We start from the raw sequence: 7,036 nt of genomic DNA on the forward strand, positions 1-7,036 counted from the left end.
AGGGGCGGTGGGAGGAGGGCTGCTGGCGGAGGAGGGAGGAGGGGGCGGCCGCAGGCGGAGGGAGGAGGGTGCGGTGGGAGGAGGAGGGTGGAGGGCACGGTGGGAGGAGGAGGGACGGAAGGAGGGAGTACCTCGGTGGCGGACGGGCGACGGCGGCGGCGGCGGCGACGAACGACAATGGTTATCGGTGCGGGCGAGAGTGACTGAGAGGGTGAGAGAGAGGGTCGGCCGCGTGGTGATAAGGTAGGGTTAGTAGTAGCGTGGGTATGAAAAAGCGCTACAGGTAAGGAGAATAGCGGTAGCGCGGTACAGTGTAAGGCGCTACTGCTATAACTAGCTGGATGGCGAGGCCATGGCAATTAGAGCAGTAGCGCGGTTTAGAGATGACGCGCTACTGCTATTTTTCTTTCAGCAGTGCGTTTTTCTGGCACGCTTGTTTGCTAAATAGCAGTAGCATCGTATTTTGAAGAGCACTGCTGGTAATATTCTGTATACTCCCTCCATTCCAAAATATAGTGCGCACGCGCTTCCCGAGATTCAACTTTGACCATAAATTTAACCAACGAGACCAACTGCGGCGGGAGAAAAAATTATATAATTGAAAACTTCTTTCGAATACGAATTCACTAATATAACTTTTGCTCCCGCCGCAATCGGTCTTGGTAGTTAAATTTACGGTCAAAGTTGAAACACGAGGATAGAGGAAGCACTACATTGTGGAATGGAGGGAGTACACAGAATATTACCAGCAGCGCTCTTCAAAATACGATGCTACTGCTATTTAGCAACAACGAGTAGTATAAGGTTTTCCCTAGTAGTGAGAGCCCGTCCTCTATAACACGTCACTCTTCTCATGGTAGGTTATTTTCTAGAGCATTCCAATTTTGAGCATGAAAAACTATTTTATGGAAATATACACGTGATTCGAGCATGAATGTGTACATATGCAAACAATTCATTTGGTACTATCTGTTGAAATATGAGATGAGCCTAGAGCCCATATGACAATTTTAGATTTGATCTCTAAGGGCCCATGTAGGTGGCATGACAAGGTGGTGGGAAGTTTAGTCCCACCCCGGAAGTGGAAGGAGAGTTGGAGTGGTTTATAAGGGATCCTCTCCATCATGCTATTGGATCTTGAGAAGAGATAAGGCCCTCGCGCACTCCTCCTCCTCCGCTCGCCTCGTCACGACGCGGCGCGCCGCGGCGCGGCGCGGCGCGGCGCGTGTTGCGGGATTGAGCCGAGCCGAGCTCACTCCTACGCGTTTCTTTTTGCCGGTCAGGAACGGAGAGTCTTTGACAGGTAGGGCCACGATCTGAGACGTCGGATAATGGGCTACCGACTTGGACGTGGGTTCAGCCCACGTCTCTCCACGCGCGGCTGCACATATATATGTGGGACGCTGCCAACCCTAGCCGCCACGAAACAGAATGCATCTCCGCCTCCACGCCCACGTCGTTCATCTGCTGCTGCTGCCGCCGGCGACTCTGTCCCATTCACCGCGTACACGGTTGACGGGAGAGCAGGCCTCCAAAACCCCGCTTCTCCGGATCCTGTACGGGAGAGGGGCGATTAGGTTTTTGGGTAGCGATTACGCGACTGCTCGCTTCTGTTCATCTACGTCCGCATCACCTTCGTCATCACCATGTCGACCGACGCCGACCGTGCCGTCGCTGAGAAGGCCGAGGCCCACAAGAAGGCCGCCGAGGATGCCGCGGCTGCTGCAGCCGCCACCACCGCTGCGTGGCCGAATGGAGGGTATACATCGTTTATCCTTCTCGTGTTTCTTTCTGTTATAGCAGCACTAGCGATATGCGTAGATGTTTCTACTATATGCGTAGTACATGCTCTGTTAGATCGTAATCAGTGTGTTATCAATGTTGTCCATGTCATGCTCATGATTTATTCATGGATTAACTTAATCGAAAAACTACCTATTTTCTTATCAATCCAAAAACCTAACGTGTGTAGGAGTTTTTTGAATTTTGGTTTTTGCTGCTGCACTGAAACCGTCTCCGTTTACGGGGACGTACTTTAAGCGTTGGCAGACTAAAACCACCTTATGGCTCACGGCCATGAACGTGTTCTGGGTCGCCGGTGTGACTCCCACAGGAATGATCGCTCCTGAACAGGAGAAGGCGTTCAAGGAGGCCACTGTCGTGTTCCTTGGGGCAGTTCTGAGCGTGATTGGAGATAAGCTGGTTGACGCATATTTGCATGTGCGGTCTGCCAAGGACTTGTGGGAGGCGCTCGAATCTAAGTTCGGGGCTGCCGATGCAGGGAGCGAGATGTATATTATAGAGTAGTTCCACGATTACAAGATGGTTGAAAACCGTCCTGTATTGGAGCAGGCTCATGAGATAATATGCATTGTTAAGGAGCTTGAGCTTCTTAAGTGCGAGTTACCGAGCAAGTTTGTCGCGGACTGCATAATCGCTAAGCTTCCCAATTCCTGGAGGAACTTTGCCACCACTCTGAAACATCAGAGGCGTGAATTCTCTGTGGAGGATGTCATAGGCCATCTGAGTGTTGAGCAGAATTCAAGGGCAAAGGACTCGCATGGAAAAGGGGTAGAAGGAACTTCTATGGCCAATATGGTGCATCAGAAGAACTCCAATTCCACAAGTCCAAGGAAAAGAACGGTGTCCAACAGAGTGCCGACTTTAAGAAGAAGGGTAAGAAGACCTTCAAGAAGAATAAGAAGGATGAGGGCTGCTTTACTTGTGGTTCGCTTGAACATTGGGCCAACAAGTGCCCAAACAAGTATAAGAAGCAAGGGCAGGACTCCAAGTCTGTCAATATGATTGTGAGCAACAATGAGAGTGGTGCATCTGGGTACGGTAATTTATTTGTTGTATTTTCAGTTTGGCCGTCCACCGATTGGTGGGTCAACACAGGTGCAGGTGTTCATGTGTGTGCTGACATTTCATTGTTTTCTTCTTACCAGGCCACAGGTCATGGGTCCGTACTGATGGGGAATGGCGCGAGTGCTTTTGTTCTTGGTGTTGGCACGGTTGATCTGAAGTTTACTTCGGGAAGGATCGTGCAGTTGAAGAACGTGCAGCATGTCCCCGCCATCAAGAAGAACCTCGTTAGTGGCTCCCTTCTATGTAGAGAAGGGTTTAAGTTGGTATTCGAGTCTAATAAATTAGTTGTTACGAAATATGGACTATTTGTTGGAAAGGGTTATGAATGCGGAGGCATGTTCCACCTTTCTCTTGCAGATCTATGTAATAAAGTCGTGAACAATATTCATTTGAGTGTTAATGAATCTGAAGTCTGGCATTCACGTCTTTGTCACATTAGTTTCAGTGTTATGACGCGGCTAGCAAAATAGAATTTAATCCCGAGTTTCACTTTAGCCAAAGGTTCTAAGTGCCATTCATGTGTGCAATCTAAGCAACCTCGCAAGCCTCACAAGGCAGCAGAGGAGAGACACTTGGCGCCACTGGAACTCATACATTGTGATCTTTGTGAGATGAATGGTGTGTTGACTAAAGGTGGAAAGAAATATTTCATGACTTTGATAGATGATTCCACTAGATATTGCTATGTGTATCTGTTAAATACTAAAGATGAGGCTCTACACTACTTCAAATTCTATAAGGCAGAAATTGAGAATCAACTTGAAAAGAAAATTAAACGAGTCCGGTCAGATTGTGGTGGAGAGTACTTCTCGAAAGAGTTTGATGCCTTTTGTGTGGAACACGGCATTATTCACGAGAGGACGCCTCCCTACTCACCCCAGTCAAACGGGGTTACCGAGCGGAAAAACCGTACTCTAACTGATTTGGTTAACGCCATGTTAGATACGTCGGGTTTATCCAAGGCATGGTGGGGGAGGCTATAATGACATCATGTCATGTCCTGAATAAAGTTCCAACAAAGGATAACGAGATCACTCCTTATGAGAAGTGGACCAAGAGAAGGACAACACTCTCGTACTTACGTACCTGGGGATGCTTGGCGAAAGTTAATGTGCCGATCCCCAAAAAGCGTAAGCTTGGACCAAAGACTGTGGACTGTGTTAATTTGGGCTACGCTATGAATAGTGTTGGCTATAGATTTCTAGTAGTGAAATCTGAGGTACCTGATATGAAGGTCGGTATAATTATGGAGTCTAAAGATGCTACATTCTTTGAGGACATTTTCCCCATGAGAGATGTACAAAGCACTTCTAGACAGGAATCTGAGGAGACTCCTGAACCTGCCATTCCAATGGAATATTTTAATCAAACACATGATGAAAATCCTGAGGAGGATAATGAGGAATCCCTTGTTAGGGGCAAGAGACAAAGGACTGTAAAGACCTTTGGTGATGATTTCTTCATATACCTCGTGGAGGATAATCCCACTTCTATTTTAGAAGCGTATGCATCTCCAGAAGCTGACTACTGGAAGGATGCGGTCCGTAGCGAGATGGATTCCATCATGGCTAACGGGACTTGGGAGCTTACTGAACGTCCTTATGGTTGCAAACCATTGGGATGCAAGTGGGTGTTCAAGAAGAAGCTTAGGCCCGATGGTACGATAGAAAAGTACAAGGCTAGGCTTGTAGCCAAGGGCTACGCCCAGAAAGAAGAAGAAGATTTCTTCGACACCTATTCACCTGTGGCCAGACTGACCACCATTCGAATATTACTCTCGTTGGCGGCCTCACATGGTCTTCTCATTCATCAGGTGGATGTTAAGACGGCTTTCCTGAACGGAGAGCTAAAAGAGGAAATCTATATGCAACAGCCTGATGGCTTTGTGATGGATGGTCAGGAAGGAAAGGTGTGTAAGTTTGTGAAATCTTTGTATGGCCTAAGACAAGCGCCTAAGCAATGGCATGACAAGTTTAATGAAACATTGACATCTGTTGGCTTTGTTGTTAATGAGGCCGACAAATGTGTATACTATCGCTATGGTGGGGGCGAAGGAGTTATACTATGTTTGTATGTTGATGACATACTGATATTTGTGACTAATCTCAAGTTTATTGAGGAAGTTAAGTCTTTCCTATCTCAGAACTTTGAGATGAAGAACCTTGGAGTGGCTGATGTTATCTTGAACATCAAGCTATTGAGAGATGATGAAGGTGGGATTACACTTCTGCAATCCCATTATGTTGAGAAGGTGTTGAGTCGTTTTGGATATTCGGACTGCAAACCATCTCAAACACCATATGATCCTAGTGTGCTGATTCGAAAATCTAAAGGCACAGCTATAGATCAATTGAGATACTCTCAGATTGTTGGTTCACTCCAGTATCTAGCGAGCGCAACGAGGCCTGACATTGCATTTGCTATTAGCAAACTGAGCCGGTTTGTTTCCAAACCGGGTGATGTACATTGGCGTGCTCTTGAGAGAGTTATGCGCTATCTGAAAGGTACTATGAACTATGGACTTCACTATACCGGATACCCATCGGTACTTGAAGGGTATAGTGATGCGAATTGGATCTCTGATGCTGATGAGATGAAGGCCACAACTGGGTATATGTTTACTCTTGGAGGTGGTGCTGTTTCCTGGAAGTCTTGCAAGCAAACGATCTTAATAAGATCGACAATGGAAGAAGAATTAACAGCATTAGACACATCGGGTGGCGAAGCAGAATGGCTTCGAGATCTGTTGATGGACTTGCCAGTGGTTGAGAAGCCGGTTCCGGCCGTCCTTATGAACTGTGACAATCAAACAGTTATTGTCAAGGTGAAGAGTTCAAAGGACAACATGAAGTCCAACAAACACATAAGAATGAGATTGAAAGCTGTCAGAAAATTGAGGAACTCCGGAGTGATAGCATTGGATTATATTCAAACGGCTAAGAATCTGGCAGATCCCTTTACTAAAGGGCTATCACGTGTTGTGATAGATAGCGCATCAAGGGAGATGGGTATCAGACCCACATGAGTTTCCTTGGTAGTAACCCAACCTATGTGATCGGAGATCCCGTGAAGTAGGACCTGGGAAAACAAGCCAGTGGTGAACTGAGGAGAGTAACTTTAATTACCCACTCCGTTGGAGATGCAATACTCTCGGAAACTGTATGGAAGGATGACTACTGTCTTAATGTGTTCCAAGGCTTATATGCATAAGAAAGATGCTATCCTACAGAGCGATCTTTGGAGGAACACACCTATATGAGCCCGACTGCTAGTCACAGTCTATGAGATTGGGGTGATCTCTAGCAAGCTCATGAACAGGCCAGGAGTGTGACTAATATGCTCCACCCGAGGGGTTGGCCTTCGGCAGCCTCGTATCAGTGAGACTTGTGGTGAAACTTCTTGACGCCAAACTGACAATTCAAGGCATAGTCCATTGTTCAGTTGTGAAGGAGTGAAACTACTTGGTCTAGGTGGAGCTCAACCTTAATCGGTCTTCACTGAGATGCTGGTATATCAAAACATCGTTTGGAACAAAGGACAAAGTGGGCCCCTGAGATCTGGTGGGGGATTGTTGAAATATGAGATGGGCCTAGAGCCCATATGACAATTTCAGATATGATCTCTAAGGGCCCATGTAGGTGGCATGACAAGGTGGTGAGAAGTTTAGTCCCACCCCGGAAGTGGAAGGAGAGTTGGAGTGGTTTATAAGGGATCCTCTCCATCATGCTATTGGAGCTTGAGAAGAGATGAGGCCCTCGCGCACTCCTCCTCCTCCTCCACTCGCCTCGCCACGCCACGCCACGCATCGTCACGATGCGCCGCGGGTTGCGGGATTGAGCCGAGCCGAGCCGAGCTCACTCCTATGCGCTTCTTTTTGCCGGTCAGGAACGGAGAGTCTTTGACAGGTAGGGCCACGATCTGAGACGTCGGATCGTGGGCTACCAACTTGGACGTGGGTTCAGCCCACGTCTCTCCGCGCGCGGCCGCACATATATATGTGGGACGCTGCCAACCGTAGCCGCCACGAAACAAAACGCATCTCCGCCTCCACGCCCACGTCGTTCCTCTGCTGCTGCTGCCGCCGACGACTCCGTCCCGTTCACCGCATACATGGTTGACGGGAGAGCAGGCCTCCGAAACCCCGCTTCTCCGGATCCTGTACGGGAGA

This window comes from Triticum dicoccoides, chromosome 7A (genome assembly GCF_002162155.2).
Source record: "Triticum dicoccoides isolate Atlit2015 ecotype Zavitan chromosome 7A, WEW_v2.0, whole genome shotgun sequence".
Classification (NCBI taxonomy): domain Eukaryota; kingdom Viridiplantae; phylum Streptophyta; class Magnoliopsida; order Poales; family Poaceae; genus Triticum; species Triticum dicoccoides.